The sequence below is a fragment of the Ostrinia furnacalis genome, unplaced genomic scaffold (genome assembly GCF_004193835.3).
Source record: "Ostrinia furnacalis isolate ACB-3 unplaced genomic scaffold, ASM419383v2 OfSCF0389, whole genome shotgun sequence".
Lineage (NCBI taxonomy): Eukaryota > Metazoa > Arthropoda > Insecta > Lepidoptera > Crambidae > Ostrinia > Ostrinia furnacalis.
In genome coordinates, this window is record NW_021130628.1 from 349,582 (window position 1) to 368,232 (window position 18,651).

The following is an 18,651-nucleotide window of genomic DNA, read 5'->3' on the forward strand; positions in this document are numbered from 1 at the left end:
GACTCGCATTGATATTCCGCTTTAAGCCACGTACTTATTGATTTTCAAAATCAATATTCGTATTAATCCAACCCGTCTACCAAGCGTGGGGATTATGGCAAAACCCTCCACTATAGTGGAGGAGGCTCATGGTCCAGCAGTGGACTGTAAAGGGCTGTTGATGATGATGATGATTCGTATTAATTTAATCATGATCTTTTTATGTTAGTAATGTTACCGTGCACACTTATCACATAACATAGCGTGATTTGAATAATAAATGAATGAATATAATTTTCTATTTTAGTTACTAAGTTTTTTTCTTTTACGATAAATATATAAAAGCAAGTAAATAATAATAAATGATGCGTGTTAATAGAAGATTAAGAAAGTTAATGAATGCTATAAGTTGTTTTGCGTTTAAACTTCCATTACATTTGAAGGCAAAGTGAGATTTGAGATTAAACCTGCACTAGAATAAAACAAATAATTTCTTCTAGGTAGGTAAATATTTATATACTGAATCTACATCAAGCTGCAAAATCGATAATGACTAAGGCTCAGATGCACCACCTAACTTTTACCGTAACTATAAAAATAACCGGTGCTTTTTGTATGGAGTTTGACAGATTTTTGACGTTTGTCAAAGCTAAACTAAGATGGTGCAACCCAGCCTAATATTTTCAGCTATTTATGTGCATTGCAATGTGCAACAATCAAATCAGATTAAATCATGCACCATTTACCCCCCCAATTACTTTTGCAAACGCACTGTGTGTACAGTCAGCTACGTAAATAGGTGAATTAGTTGTGGAATTTATTTGATAATAACTTAAGTGCGAATGATTGGCAGGAGCTATGAATATTAAGGTGACATCGAAAATTGGAGCAATAATTAACGATTAGTCACGCAAAACGCACTTATTTATTTAATTAAAGTTGGGACAATTACATAATATAATTATCAACTGTCATAAACTTGACATTGTATGTTTCTATTAAATAAATGTTGTAAATGTTTGTGAGAAGTATAATTAACTGATAATTTGATTAATGATGTGATACTTCATTTATGATTATACAATAAATATAACTAGACTTAACTAGATATTTGCATAAAACATAATAATTTTATTTAAATGAACTTCGAGGAAAAAGCGACAAAGCTTCTTTTCAGTGATTTCACAAAGTAAATAGTTATTTTTATTTTTTTTAACAGTGTCTACCTCTAAGGGTACTTATTTAGATACATATGCAACCTTTTCAGCATGATTTCTTTTTCTTAAGGGCCCGTGAGTTACGTCTTTGGTCCCTCCCTATTACTGCTCCAATAGTTGTAACTAGACCAGAGACAGCACAAAACCATGACCAAAGCAATTGAACAAACAACGTAACGACCATGTTCCCTCACAATTACCCAGAACGCAGTGTACAGTCAGTGCATATCTGTTGCAACTGCACACTTTCGTTGACCGGCGCCTACTTGCTTTATAGAGCGACGACACGCCTGACGTAATGGAATAATTGTTGCACCCCACTCGTGGTACAGTCAGCCCCTAAATGCAAGACTACTAAAATTAAAGGCAAATATTTGCGTGTCGGCCGTGTTAGTAGCTATTGCTGGTGGCTATATGAGCCGCTAGAAATGCATCTTGATATTGAAAGGTAGATAGTATCGGAGATAGTGTTTTTAAAGTCAGTGAGCTAGCAGACATGCCATAATAATACACAACGAATAATCAAGGTACCTATGTAGATATAAAGCAATGTTTTGAAAAAACCAATTTTGAAAAAACAATTTTTGAACAAACAAAAAACTTCTTAATTTTGCATAACCCCTGGAACCCTTGCAATCGCATGAAAACGCGGTAAAAATTGATTTCTATTATGTGGTCACTTGTACTTGAAGGGCTAAATAAAATACTAGTTACTGACGATGTGTCCCAAGATTTGCATGCGTAAAAGATTTTAAATTGATTTTGATAATACACTTCACAATAAATATATATGAGTGACTGTACAACAGAAGATAAACAATAGATTCACGCGCGAGATACAAAACTATTAATGTAATTAGACAACTGTCGGATCAGGGTCAAAGAAACAGTCTAGATCATTCGTGAGATCTTGATCGACATTGTTCCCATTTTTGACACAGTCATGAAAGTGTCCTGAGTTCTGTCAGACCTAAAGTTTTGTAACATTCAACAGGTTTTGGGCAAAGAAATCTACACATAGTTTACCTACTCATTATCGAATTACAAAAGAGAGATCAAACCTCTACTGCATCATCTTGGAGAAATGAGTTGTAGAGATACAAACACTTATTTTGAAGAAAGACTTTATGTGTAATAACCGTCAAATTTAGGGGAAATTATCATGGTATCTATTATAATATATGTATACAAGATTTAAAAACTAAGAGGGAAATATGCAAACAACAGACCTCAGACAAAAACAAATTCAGTAAAACACATATCTTATATCCAATATTTTTTACAATCCCAAAAGGTAGGTAGATACCTAACATCAGATGCGATTGTGGTCAAATACCTCTTGTCATGCATAAAAAAATACAGAGGAAGGTATTTTAAATCCAAAAGTAAAGAAATATACAGAACAAAAAATTGGTTATTTTTGAGTTAAAGTTTATATTTATAAACTTTACCCCAAAGAGCACGTCTCAACCATTACACGGCGATGGGAAAGCAAGTGTGTAATTTATATTTAATTGCTTTAACTGCAAATTGCTTTGTGACAGCTTTCTATATAACAAAATTATACTACCGTCCGTGGCGTCCGTCACAACCACTTTACAATCTATACTAATACTAATATACTAATACTAATACTAATATACTAATTACTAATATTACTAATTTACTAATTTACTAATTTACTAATTTACTAATACTAATACTAATATACTAATACTAATAATATTATAAAGCTGAAGAGTTTGTTTGTTTGTTTGTTTGTTTGTTTGTTTGTTTGTTTGGTTGAACGCGCTAATCTCAGGAACTACTGGACCGATTTGAAAAATTCTTTTTGTGTTGGATAGCCCGTTAGTTCCTGAAGGCTTTAGGCTATTTATCATCACGCTAAGACCAATAGGAGCGGAGCACCAATCAAGAATATTTCAAATCAGTGATTTTTTTCCTTTTGAGAGCTGACGCTGCGTAAACGGTTAAAGTTTCGCAAAAATCATGTATGACAGGATTGTTCCCCTTTAAAAGTTCTTTAAAAAAGTCCGCGGTAGCATATGTCTATCTTTTAAGGTTGGCTCATAGTAACCATTTTTATGCAAAAAAAATCTGTTTTAAAATAATGCATTATTTGCGAAGGTGTTTTTATAAACATGATATTAATCCTTATCCAAATAAATAAATTATTCACCACAAGTATTTAATTTTAAACATTCTTGCCCTTTACACCATTCGATTTCAATAAATATCTTAGGAGATATCGCAGTTTTAAAATCACATCGCAGCAAAATAATGATCAAGTACTACGCGCGCTACTGATGGATCAATGCACAGCCTAAACCGCTGATCGTAAAGACCTGAAACTTGGACGGTGTGTTCTTTGTATGACGTAAGCATCTGATAAGAAAGGATTTTCCAAAATTCTACCCCTAAGGAGGTAAAAAGGAGGGGCAAAGTTTGTATGAAATAACGAGATTCCTTCGTCCAATCTACTTAAAATTTTGCATAAGCATTCTATAACAGAATTAATGGAAGACGTGTTTCGTATTTTAGTGAAATTCACCCCCTAACTATGTTAAAAAGGGGTAGAAAGTTATTTTAGTGGTGATTTGCTTCAAAGTTGATATTAATTACTCATTAGTGCATTTTTTTACAATCATGACGTCATGTTAACGACTACCATACTCTAGGGGCCTCCACTTAACCTCGGAGTGGGTGCCCGCTGCGTGCGCTCGCCCAACAATGCATAGTAATGCATGAAAGTCATGCCGCGGGCACCTGCTTGCGCTGTATACATAAACTCATTTTCGCGCGAGAGTTTTGGCGGAGGCCCTTGAGGTAGTGGGAGTAGTCTTGAGGAAAAGCTCCTTCTCCCACGGCCAGTGGCATGCTGGAAGCTTGGTGATTCTAGCACCCGTAGGAAAATATAAAAAAAAAAGTTTACCAATAATACTGCGGTAGGTGTAGTTTTCGATTTCGTTCACCGGATCAAAGGCCGAGCTGCATATTCATAAAATATAAGAAAAAAATATTTTCATGTTTATTTAACCTGATTTTTATATTTTAAAAGAATTCAAACATTTAGATAATAACGTTAAAACATTTAAAAATAATCGTATGAGAACGTTTTCGATTTCTCCACGGACGAAGTCGCGGGCAAAAGCTATTTGTAAAATAATTAGACTAAATTAATAAAAGTGCCTACCCAAAGTCATTATTCCACGCGGACGAAGTCGCGGGCACAGCTAGTGAAAGATATTTCTCAAGAAATTCTCACCATGTTACTGTATTACAGGATGTTAAGAAAGTTAAATTATTTATTTCCAAAAGATAAGGATTAAGCATTTTTACTTAGTCACGTGAAATATCTACATTAACTGATTTTTTACTACGTTATTTATTATAAGACATTGACCGAAACTTTATTTAGTGCAATCAATTTAATATTACAAATATTTATTACAATGTAGTGTATTGTACTGCTTTTAATTATTATTAGTCACGTAATAATCTACCTATTTTGTTGGCAAATGAGTAGCAAGTTGCAAAAAATTGTTTTTTCTAATAAGACTGATTTAAAAAAAGGTATCATTACATTATTGTCATTAAAATAAGATCGCCAAAAATGTGACAATCGGACAGCGTTCGTTCGTTCGTTCGTTTCAGCCAAATGACGTCCACTGCTGGACAAAGCGTATGTATAGCCTGACCAGGAACATAAAAACCCTGGCATAGAGGCGCTTCAATAGCATTTGATAGTGCAACACTGAGTACAGTCGTACCTGTGTTAAATTAATAAGCTAACTTTATGTATCAGAATTCAGGATTACGGGCTAATTTGATATTTTCATAAATTAACGAAAAAATATTATTATAGGTAACCTGGTTTAAATAAATTAAATGAAACCATCAATCGAGCTAGTAGGATTTATTTTATTATTCATCAATAATCAAATTCAGAGTTTGAATATTCAACTGCAATATTTGCTCATGAACGCTTCAAACTCGGTACTTCTTTCCCAATTCCATAAAATTCAACACTTAGAAATTGACAAAGATTTTTAAAATAGGTAGTTGAAACAAACCACAGCTGATTTTCATAGTGGACTGTACTATGCGATAAACATGTCAGTCAATTTGACAACCTTTGTCGGAAACATTATTCAATGAAAATATTGTCCGAACCCTTAGTATTTCTCTTCGACAAATACTTTAACACATTGTAACGCAAGCCTGACCTTAACTCTTGTGGTACTGTCAAAAACCAATCCGAGGCGCCAATAAGAACTGTAGGCTTGGCATCTTCATATGTGAGATCAGAAACAATGTCACTCAGGTGTGAGTATTGAATGTCTTGAACCGAAACCGTTTGCCTAGACAGATCAATATTAGAAATAGTTCGAGCGTTATTTATTGTATAAAATTCATTACTGTATTTTCCTCTTATTTTAAATGAAACGTACTGTATATCTTGCTCACAAACCATACCTCCTACGCCTTGTATACGTATGCGTCCATCTCTGCCCTGGGTACCTATTTGACGCGCGATGGTGGAATCTATTAAGCTCGCTGTAGATCCATCGTCCAGCAACGCGAAGGTTTCAACATCACCTTGGGGTCCCCTTACTACAACAGGAATCACCTTTAGTAAAACTTTCCGTGAGGGATGTGAAGGGGCTAATGAACACGAAAGGGCAGTATCATTAGACAACGGATGCTCAACAGGACTAGATGGTTGAACTATCGGTTGGATATTGCTGTCATTAGTCTCCTGTTCGACGGAAACGTAGGTGGAGATGTTGGGCACGGACGGTTGACAAAAGGTAGATGCAGCAGCATTTTTAGAAAAACTGGTTGACGTACGATGTAACAGTTGATGATGATTGAGTCTACATTTATTTATGCCACACATTTTCCCTTTGGAACATGAGCGCCATTGATGTTTCTTTTGAGATAAGCATTTATAACAAATTTTATTATCACGAAGAAATTGTACTCTTTGGTCAACATCGATAGACTTAAAACCTCCACAGTCTATGATACTATGAGATTTATGACAAAAAAGACAAGTGTCAGTTACGTCTGTCACAACATGGACGTGACACTTCCTGTCATGTGTATTGTTTTGAAAATTAATTTTATTTACAGGAAAATTTTGTTGAGGAATTAAACCAAAACGTGTGTGATTCCTTGATTCGAAACGAAGAAAATCAGATAGTAACTCCAGTTTGGATTTCTCACCTGTGTGTTCAGCGGCATAGCGTGTTCACAGCATANGCGCACATTTAAAATAAAGTTTGTTTACACTTTGACAGCAATAGACTGACATGCAAGGTGACATGTCAATGAAGTTTTCAGTTACTGTTGCCATTAAAAGAAATTAGTACCATTAGTTTTCCGCAACATGGCGAGGGTTTTTATGTTCCTGGTCAGGCTATAAATCATATTCAAACTCACATGAAGAATAAAGAATGAAACATATTTTCCATCTCTCTGTAAGTATAAAATACTTTGTCAAAACCTCCAGCACTTTCTCAAATATTTATACAATAATTCGAAAAATTTAAACTCCAAATCTACTCATAATGTTGAATGACCTTCACACACTGCACACAACAAACAGTTTGTTAGCAAGCCACTTAACGATTAGCACTCACACGCTAACACGCCACGCTTCCGTAAAATGGTGCCACAGTGTAGTTAGAGGAGTATTTCATGTTAAAAAAAAAGTTTTGTAGGTATGCGCTTATTTATTTACTTGCTAGCTTAAAAGGTATCACGTATACAAATAAAGTAGTCAGTTTAATAATAACATACGTTATTTATTATTTATTTATTTAATACGAAGAAATAATTTTATATTTAAATGTTTTTCATTTAAATTTTAATCACAAAGAAAAACACATTACCTCATTAGTTTTGTATGAGTACATTAACTAGATGTAGAACATGATGTACGCTTGAAACTAATAATAATATGTCAATTAATATAATATTGACTTTTACTAAATAAAATTATAATTTATTTAAATATTAAAATTAATTTTTACGCTGATTAAAATAAGAATAACTTATTTTTCAGTAATTCAAACATTTGTACAAATTAGATCTTCTGCCTCAACTTCGCACTATGGCAGAATTCGTTGCGCTCGCGCATATTACACTGATCTATACCACTTATGTAAGGGTTGTGCCAAATTTCGGAACGCCATACATTGCTCCAGTTATCAATAATACCGGCAACCAGTTACTTGCGCAAATTTTCGAAATAATTCAAGTGCATACATGGCTTTTGAAAATTTGCACAACTGAGGCTAGAGGTTTAATTTATTGGGCACTTTCATCAAAGGACAACTGTATTGTCTTTTCATGAAAGTGCCCAAGTGATTGTTCGAGAAAAAGACACTTATTGATAATAATAAATTACTGGTACGGGTATAGATTGAAAAACTAACAAATAATTTCCTATTTGAAAATGAAAAAGTCTTTTTTGAAACTACATATTTCAATAGTGAGCTACTGCGACTTATCGTTACAGGAAAAGTAACGAAATTCATTAGGTAGAAATCAAAAGTCTTACAGCCCTGTTGATTCCGGTATTGACTACGATACCAAAGAAAAGTCTACCAATCTTCAATTAATTATGCAAGCAAAATGCATATAACATCTCTAAACGCCGTGTAACTCAACTAATTTCTCCAAAGCCTTATCACTTAATTAATTTATTATTTATTCTGCATAGTTAGGTTTGATACTCTCTATGGTGCATAAACCCATGAATATTTATGACCATGCCTCTCGTGACAAGCGCACGCACGCAAGGGGAAGCTGCTACTTCCTTGGCCATGTGTCCGATTGGGGCACTGGTCCTCAAAGTGTTTAATAATTAATGAAACTATAATGTAATACTACATGGTAGAGTTTTTAATATAATAGGAAAAAGGGCTAGGGAAAAAAAAGACAAGAAGGTAGAGTTTGTAAAATGAATGAAAAAGATAGAAAAAGGAACTACGGGATATGTATATTGTCGTAAATTTTCCTAGTCTCTAATTATGAAATGTGTAATAAACACGCAAATCAGAGATTTGTTAATTTTATGAACTAGGGATAGCGTCTCCGATCAATCCACTACTTAGGCTGGGTTACATCTTGTTTTGAATTTGACAAACGTCAAAAATTTGTCAAACTCCATACAAAAAGCACCGGTTAACGTTAAAGTTAGGTGGTGCAACTGAGCCTAAGTATCACGAGCTTCAACAAGAGTCAACGGCAAAAGTATTTTAAATCAATGTATTCCATAAAATTAATACGATTTTCTGTATGCTTTGTGTTGTCTGTTTAATAGGTACCGTCGACATCACATCAGTTACAAAATAGCACATAATACAACTGCTTACGATGCCACAGTGTTTACCGTAATGTCCCACCATCCGTAAAAACCATGTTACTATAATTAAACACCTCAGCCCCATGCAATGGTGCTAAGACACCATGATCGTTTATGACACAGAGACCTCATTAGCGCCCACCGTAATTAAGCGATTAGGCTGTAATTATCTGAGACTGAGCACGCGTTTTAATAACAATGCCCCACGGCATTTATAACTCTTATTAAAAATGTAAAAAAGGTAAGGTTTAATCTTTTTCTGTGATTTATGTTTTTTTAAAAGAATAAGTAATGAGTAATTTGTAAAAATAAATTAGTTGTGCCCGCGACTTCGTACGCGTGAAAACCCGTTATCGCAACATTTTTAATTTTTGCTCTGCACCTATTACTCGTAGCGTGATGGTATATAGCCTATAGCCTTCCTCAATAAATGGGCTATCTCACACTAAAATAATTTTTCAAATTGGACCGGTAGTTCCTGAGATTAGCGCGCTCAAGTAAACAAACAAACAAACAAACAAACTCTTCAGCTTTATAATATTAGTATAGATTATAATCGAGTACAATAATCGAACCCGCGTTACTCGGATCACGAGTCGATTCATCAAGATCACCGTTCGGCTATGTCTAATACAAAAACTTCTATCTATAAGATTCTCTATGTACCTGCACACGAGCAAAGCCTACGCAAAAGTTTAAATGAAATAAAAAAATAAGTGGTTCCTATTACGTTTTTTAAATCCACTAGTATTGTAACACGTAAAAAACTGGCACTGACCAACAAAATACAGCATTAGGCATCATTATTGAGCTATAAGCAGACAATGGAATCGCCAAAACTCCAAATTACGTCAATTTCGAACATCTCCTTCCGATTTCGTAATGCCGACGATTTGTTAGAAAACCACTGACACATCCGAGGATACTAATCTAATAATCTGCTACATTAAATTTCCTTGATATCCCTATTTTTAAAATTACGGACGTAATAGTTTTTGTCTAGCGAAGAGTGGAAATGGTTAGCCATTATCGTTATCCTATAGCCTTGTAAATAAATGAATAAATTCACATAAGTACGGATTTCAAATATTTTTGTAGTGATTCGTAATTTGTATAGGATTTGCATGCGCAAGCTGCATAATTCTATTGCTATAAAAATAAGCCTTTAAATTGCCAGGCTTTTTTGTCCTTAACAAAATATAGTGATAAATTATTCAGAATTACGATCGGATAAAAGCTTGTAAAAAAAAGTCTTAAACTTTTCAAAGAAATTCTACTGTATGGTATTATTGCTTTGAACATTTATTATAGTATAAGGTTTGTTCACACCCACCACTAACAATATTGCAATCAGTTGACGTTATTTTTTTAACAAGATTACCCATCAGTATTGAAGCGAACTATATCCAATTTAACACCATCTCAAAACCTTGGATCGCTCATTTGATCTGACCCTGTCAGATAGTGCATCAAGCACACAGAGAATAGAAATGTAAGTTTAACTTGAATCCAACAATAGACTAAGCAGGAAAAGGATTTGATTAGCGTTGTCTGTGGCTTTGAACAAGTTACGATGTGCTGAACTGATTTTGAAATAGTAATTTGTATACCTAGTGTTTTCAAATTAATAAAGTTAATATAGCTTATTTAGGATGGGTTTCACCAACTTACTTTAACTTTAACAAACGTCAAAAATCTGTCAAACTCCATACAAAAAGCACCGGTTATGGTTATAATTACAGTCAAAGTTAGGTGGTGCAACTCAGCCTTAATGTTGACAAACATTTGCTCTTACAGAGTAATATACCGAAGTCATCATCAAGAAATCGGTATCTATGCACTATTTATTTATTTATACTTTAATTCCAAAAATAGAGCATAAGGCGAACTTAATGCCATAAGGCATTCTCGGCCACTTAAATTTCGGGTTATGCAGAAAAATTAGTATGTACGAAAGGGTCTGAAAACTACCTGAACTCCTCCTTCCATCCTTCCATTGATTTCTTCTTTAATCCTATCAGAGATGTCTAATTTTTGTAGCAAGAAAGATATGAAAATTTTTATTCATATGAAAATTTTTCAACTGACAACCAAGTGATACCCAAGGGAACCCTAAAAACTAAGACAAATATGCGACAAAATAGGCTTACGAGGGGCTGAATACAACAGTCATTGTTATTTTTTTGGCTTCTTATGACCTTGACTTTAGCTTCTGATTATCCGGCGCTTGTTACACTGATAACACTAGCTTGACAGATCAATCAACAATAAGGCGAGGCTCTTTGTATGCTAATGTCATCCCATGTTTTAGGAAGTAGCCTAAATATTGGAGGCTGCAATGAGTTGCAGGTTCCACTTAATTATGTGTACCTGTTATGTAAATATGCCCGAAATTCCATTCAAACCATTTATTTTTTTTGTACAAACGTCAAGAGATTTAAATATAATTGCTCTATCTTTTATTTAGCGGTAAAAGCTGTTATTAATGTAGAATTAAAACTAATCGCAGGATTTAAGCTGTACAAGAGGAAAACCCGCTGATTTGCAATGATTAATTGCAAACCTAATCAGCTTACCGCTTTATTCTTTAGCCTTCTTAAAACCTCTTTAATTGTCCAGACCATATCACATCTGATTACAATTTTTTGTTCTAAAATCCCCCTTAAGACAACTGAATAAGATCCTTTAACACGTTGAGTGCGAAACCAGGTCTATAGACCTTGTGTACGTCTCGCTTACCGTGCGGCTAAGAAAATTATAGTCTTCCTTGTCGTGCGAAAGGCATAACTTTAATTGGGTCCGGTGTAGGAAAGTGATGAATATATTTCTATGATGTATTCTTCAAATAGAATCCAATGATGTACCTACCTTAATACCAGGTTTTTAGGCCTGGTACCGCACGGAAGTAATAAAATGTCTTCACAATGCGAAACCAGGTCGAAGCACCTTGTACCCTGCGCACCTGGTACCGCACCCTACGCTAGCTTCGTGCAGCCAGTGTTGCCTCGCATTCGTAAGAAACGCACATGTCGACATGGCGTCAAGAGAAACAAACAAAATCAAAACTGCAAATTGATTATAATTTAATTTGCTACACGATTTATTGCTAATTTAAATAATGTTTTTCGTGACAAACATTTGAAGTTGTAACTAAATGTTATTAAATAATATGTTTTCTTTAAATATAGCTTATTTAAGTATTTATGCACGTATGTCTTATTTGTAAAATATTTAGACTAAATTATTAAAACATCTTTGTTTGTTACTTTTTTAAATTTTTATTAAAACTTAATTTAAACTATCGATATTTGTATTTCACATCCCTAGAATACCCACCAGACTTCCCTACTTCAGTGCGGCACAGGGTGCATAAGCCTTGTATTTTGAATATAGCTATAATTTTTATACTATACAAGTTATTTACGAACGCCTTCAGGTGTATGTCAATAAATGCATTATTATTAATATTCAAAGAAAAAAAACACAATATCTATTAACATGAAGCCAAAAATAAAATTAATATATCTTAAATATTACAAGGTCTTTAAGCCTGGTGCCGCCACAATGTAAGTTTTAATACCAGGTTTACTGACCTTGTACCGAAGGAATGGAAAGTATTAGAAAGTTACTGCCGCAGCAAAGGTGTTAATGTATAGCTAGACGCTTAAACGTCTTTAATTGTCCAGACCATATCACATCTGATTACAATTTTTTGTTCCAAAATCCCCTTTAAGACAACTACATAAGATCCTCAATGTGTCGCTTGACGTGCTTTAGTCTTTACATTCAGAGCAAATAATACGCGGGATTACTCCAATTGTGAATCTTATGACGTCAGCGCTTTCACAGCCGTTTTATTTTAACATATCAATGACACTTTCCCCGTAATAGGCGCCCGCGCAACTGACCGCACGCGAGAGGGAAATATGCCTCTAATCATAGCACACGTAAAAAACATATAATAAGTACGTATGGACTGTAACGATATAATTGTGACGGAAGTTACTGGCTGTTTATAAAACGGCATATTTAGGTAAAGTGATACTCGTACTTCATCAACAAGATATTAGTGTGAAGATGCATAAGAAATAACTTAGAAGAAATTGGGGTAAATTCTTTTGAGAAATGGATTGAAGGAAGTTGGTGTCTGTAAAATGGAATATTACTTTTATCTTTCTCGGTGCAATATAACAAGAAATGTAGAGAAGATTTGTATTCTGCTGAGATAACCTACAGCTTAGGATTGCATTCAAAAGGGCGGTATAGTAAAATACACTTGTATTGTACGATTCTGTTAATAAACGTTTTATAAATGAAAAAAATATAATATAGTAGTAACAAATATGGAAGTGATCAAACCACCTTATTTTCTATTGAGTACGAGCTCAATGGAATACTGGTTTTTTACCAGTTCTCCATTCATATTACAACAATTATTATATCCCATCTCAATTTTCCATGAATAATTACAAATATGTAAATGCGTTCTATCATGCAGTACATTGAACTGGATGTGATCAGCCAATGCTCTGATCCAAAACTGGTTATTATACTTTCTACGATATTGCAAATGCTCGAAACTTGACCCGGTTCTTGATCTAAATTAGAATCAGCTAAGACCGGATCGTGATCAGCAGGGTCTGTTTCAGTCTATGAACTGAAGTGACAGCCGTTTATACGCTCTTATTTTATTAGAATGGACAGACGGATTATAGAGTGAACGTGACTAGTTGATACAACTCGTAAGTTTATTACACATTCACAAACATTACTATGAGGTCTCACAGTGCGCGTGGACGCACATGGTGACACACGAACCAATCACAGAGCTCTATTCAACGCTGTGCGTTCGATTTGCTGCTTCACTTAAGCAAGCATCGTTTGTGAATACGGGCGTTAGTAAACTAAGGTTTAGCCAAGATCTGCCAGTTAAAGAGGTTTAAAATTGTTCTAAATAGAAATAAATTAAATTAAATTGAATATTGTGTCAAAATCAGCTGTACGTTTAAGTTTCACATTCTGTCAAAGTCCACTTTTGCATGCCGTGGCAGCCTGTAATTAAGATAGCACCTAGTCCTAAGACAAAATTATGTATGTAAACCCCTTTGCTTGAATTTGTGTCTGTCTTGTTGGTTGTCCTAATTAAATAAATAAATAAATAAAGGAAGGAACGATAATAATAACGCTCAATACTCAATATACAATACCAGTCACAGATTATATTCCTGTGATTTATCTTAATAGGGAAAATCAACCAATCAAAGTCATCTTTCTGTGTTTCAAATTAAATTAAATTTTGAGTTGTAGTGTACACACCTTAATTAGTTGGTACATTAGTGACTCATTTCAAAAATGTTTACAACTGTTTCTTTTTCATTAATCTTAAAACCTGAAGAACTGAAGTCACAATCCTAATCACAGACTTCATGAGCTTCCATAGACGTCTGAATCCACTGAATCCTAACTGCTTGACGTGCCCTAAAAAGCATGGCATTATATTTTAGATGATGAGTTTAATTTAAGCTTGCATTATAAACAAACCGGTAGATGGGTGGACAAGGTGGTCACTTTAGAGTGTTTTTTTTTTGTTTTTTTTATCCACAACGCAGAAGCTCTGGGCCTGTATCTCACCTGATGGTAAGTGACGATCAGGCCGAAGGTGGAAGCGAGCTTCACCCGGAATCCTCAACCACGGAGGAACTGGCTATCTTACCTCTAACTGCCGGAACACAACAATGCTGTTAACATTGTTGTTATGGCGACAGACTTAGGTAAGATGGTGGAAGCTAGCCAGCCGGACTTAGACCAAGCCCTTCCACCAACCAAACCGGACAGAAAAATCTGCCCCCACTGGGAATCGAACCCGGGACCTCTGCGTCTCAAGCAGGTGGTCTTACCACTAAACCACAGAGGCGGTTGCACTTCTTAGGCCATAAATAATCAGTTGGTGAAATTAGTCCCTATAACCGCAAAATTCCTAGATACCTACAGACAGTGCGATAGCCATTATGGAAACTTTCCAAATACGGGACTATTCCCACCTCTCGTTCCCACTGCTGCATCTCCTGTGTAGCCAGGATCTACAGCTTGACCGCCAATAAAAACTAATGAAGATCAAGGTTGTCCCGGGGGAAAGTTAAACTGTCATTGGACCCGCAACGAAATGAATCAGAAGAACATAGGAGGAGTTCGAAGTTAAGATTCGACTTCTCTCCATTGCAAAGCCGATGACAGGTGACAAATAAAGGTCTATTAACCTTTAAGAAAAGACTGAAACTTTCCAAATAGCATGCTACAGTGAAATATATTAGAATACACCAACAACTACGACATTGGTATGTTGGTTGCAAAAATCGACACCTCCGTCCCGCTCGACTGACTGCGCGCGACCTCTATGCTGAAGCGGTAAATAGACTCTGACGTTTGTATACGTTTCTCGAAAACATCGTGTAGTTACGATTAAGTGCCAAATAGTGTGTTTTGGCACAGAATAATAATAAGTAACTACTACGTACAGAAGTTTTACTACGCGGAGGTATTTAAAAAAATGTATGCTCAATGTCATTAACAATATGGTGTAATTTAGCCTGTCTCAAGAGTCAAGCACCATTTTGTTGACAAACGTCAGTGATCGGCACTGCGCCGAAGCTATAGGGCTGACTTCGGTAAAATGATGTGACATGAGGTGCCAAACTGCGGAAAATGGCGGAGGAAATACATGATTTAGCATGAATTATCATGAATAATATTAACTACTTATTTACCTCTCAGTGTCTTGAGGCAACTTAAAAAAGTACATTCTGTGTTTTTATTATTATTTAGGCAGTTAAATACTGCACAGTATTTAGTACACCATTTTCTTCATTTTCTTCCATCATACACAAGAATACGCGTGCGTGAGTCAATGTTCGCTCGAATGTGAGGCCTTGTCGAATAGTATCCTTTAGGTGGGCCATCGTGCGTGTTTTGTTTTCGATGTAAACTCACGGAGATGAACAGGCCTGGTTTTGGTAACAAAACTAGTATTCTATCTCAGCCTTTAGGGGTTCGCCTTCGAACAAAACTAGTATTAAGACAGCAAAAAAAAAATGATAGACTTATTATATAAAGAGTTTTTTTTTATATTAAGATACAATTTATCACTTCAGCTTCGTACGTGCTGTAAATCTTTTTTTACGTTTGTTTATTTTTAGAGGCACTATTCCCGCTAACCCCTCTATGTAAGTTTATTTATTTATTTCCTCTCGATTTATGATTGCAAAACGAAGGAACTTAACGCGAAAAAATGAAGAACTTCACTATTACATTATCACATTAAATATAATTATGCCACATTCACCGAAACAACCACTGAAATTGCAATTTAGTTTCTAAAACTCACAAACAATAGGTACAATCACAATCATGGTCTCTCTAAAACTAATATTAATATTGACAACGCAAAAAGCTGTAACTAACTTTTATCGTTACGATTATGGTTGTCTAGTTTCTTTATTTCCGTTAATCGCCAGCTGATCGTTGCACAACGGCTGCATTTATCCGGATCGTACAATCTTCGTTTTTGTTGACACTGGGGCTAAATCTGATATCGATTCTCAGAAGACACTACTTTTATCGGCGGTTTAAACAAAACCATTACTGTATTATTATAAAAGACCATTTATGTGATAATTTATTTTTATTGAGTTACTAGGTACATAAAATATCATAATAATAATTAATATTATCTTAAATAGTATATAACTATAAAAAAACTATATTATTACATTTTTAAAAGCTCCACTTTAGAAACTATTCTACTCAAAAGAATTTCGATTTGTCATATTTTTTACTTATTTATTTGTGTTAAATATTTAGAAGCCTTTTAAAAACCGATTAAGTAATTCCAGAAAATATTATTCAGTGCATAACAGTATCTCTTTAGTATAATACTAAAACGAAAACAGCATCACTATACTAAATCATAATTAATGAAGGCATACTCGTAAATTACTATTCTCTAACGCGTTGATGTCTTTTGTATGAGCATGCGCTAGCGCAGCGTTCCGCGCGTTGACGAATCATTATTTTTACTTTTTGTACAGACAACTGAGTAGATTTAAGGCTGCACATCATGGTAAAGGCTGTAGTATCTTATGCAGTTGTGATAGAGGTGATTTTTCAACAAAAATGTTGAGTCTGATAGGCTGTGGATTATACTTTGTTGAGTGCTTGAGATATTGCTTTTTCTGTTTCATATTTGCCGCTCAATTTAAAAGCCTTTCTTTATGTAAGTTAAACGGTAATGTTTATACTGAAACTATACTTTCTTAGTTTGTAACGGAGTTTACTCTTGATCTATGTATTTTTTTATGTAGTCTGGCACTTTATGCTGCAGTAATATAGATGCTATATAAAAACAAAAATATGCTTACTGTACTGCTCATTGCACCTCGATTGTAAAAACAATTTGGTATAGAAAGACCGCAACTAGAGTTGCGGACCAATACACGAAAATAGCTGCAAATAAATAGATTTAAAAAAACCTTCTGCCACAAGCGTAACTTGAATTAAAAAATAAGTACCGAATATAAACATCGCCATCAACACTTCACTTTCACTTACTTTTTTCCCATAACGTTTATAATGTGTGCCAGAGACAAGTAAATCGCTTTGTGGTCAGGAGAATTTAAAAGGTCGACGAACTGTATTGTGACGTCACATAATTGACTGTCTGGTCTATGGGAAGATTCACAATATTTCACACATTGTTAAAATTTTATTGTGATAAGTTAATTTAGTGGATTGCAGTTAGCATTGTTTAAATACACTTTTTGAGACAAGGTAATTATTGAATTTAGACTATATTTTTATACATAGTTCGCGAAAACCCAAGAGGATGAAATGTATACGTTTCTTCGTGGAAATCCTTAGGGGAGGCCTTTGTCCAGCAGTGGACGTCTTTCGGCTGAAACGAACGAACATATGTACATACGTTTCGCCCGTACTCCTACATAGTCTTGTGCTTTTGATTGTTTATATGCCTATATTTTTGTAAAGATGCAGTGAAAAGCCATATGTTACTTAGAAGTTTTAAGGGTTGATTTGTGTATTGAATTTCAGAGAATACATGACTACATTGTCTCATAAAATTACGCACGTAAAGTTCTAAAAAGCCAAAGTATTTTATAGAACATAGTTCTCTTACTTCTATTGTTTTGTACTTTTACTTAATCGATCGAATTGAGAGATTCGGATCCGTTCTAAAGCATACGAACGTTTAAGGCTAGTGTTTTAAAGAGGATTATATTTTAAACTAGCTTTCCGCCCGCGGCTTCGCCCACGTAGAATTTTGTCGGTTACAGAAAAACTTTATCGCGCGCGGCCCTGTTTCAAAAACCGGGATAAAAACTATCCTATGTCCTTTCCCTGGACTCAAAGTATCTCTATCTATGTCAAATTTCATCAAAATCGGTTCAGTGGTTTAGGCGTGAAAGCAAGGCAGACAGACAGACAGAGTAACTTTCGCATTTATAATATTAAGTATAGATTCTACCCCCAAAAGTGTTTAAACGTGAGTCTGAGCTGGCCGTGACGTAACATCCGCCTGTGTCGGACGGAGCCACAACCAGTTGGAACCTAATACTGTTACTGACGTTACATATCTAGTTATTTAGTTACAGTTTTCTTAGATCAGAAATATCTGTGAACTTTGCTTTGTTGCTATAACCCTATGTAATAAATACACTTTGCCGATTACTGTTGACTTTGTCTGCAATATATTAAAAGTTTTTGTTTGGCTGACAGATAAGTTCATAGAACTTTTCAGTAACTTTGAAAATGTCCCTAATAGTACGAGAGCCCACGACCAAAACCATTGATGTCTCATAGCAATACAGCAAAAACCCTATAAAATCGTTAGATAAAACGTATTAAATAGTTAAGTAGGTAACTAAATTGTAACTTAATTTTAAGTGACTAAATTGCATGTAAACACAAGTTGCAAGCTAAAATTTAGTTGTTGACTAAATTTTAACTTGTAAATTGTTACTGAATTCTGTTTACATGCAATTTAATTACTTAAAATAAAATTAAAAAATT

At 34.6% G+C, this 18,651-nt stretch overlaps 1 protein-coding gene and 1 non-coding gene across 18 annotated transcripts in view; both read right to left on the minus strand.

The window, feature by feature from the left end:
- Positions 1-18,651, minus strand: part of LOC114362341 (mucin-3A) — a 110,385-nt gene that overhangs the window by 85,544 nt on the left and 6,190 nt on the right. The gene's annotated exons all lie outside the window — the stretch shown is intronic.
- TRNAL-GAG (transfer RNA leucine (anticodon GAG)) lies at positions 14,414-14,485 on the minus strand. Its single transcript has one exon. It is a non-coding gene; the product is annotated as a tRNA-Leu (tRNA).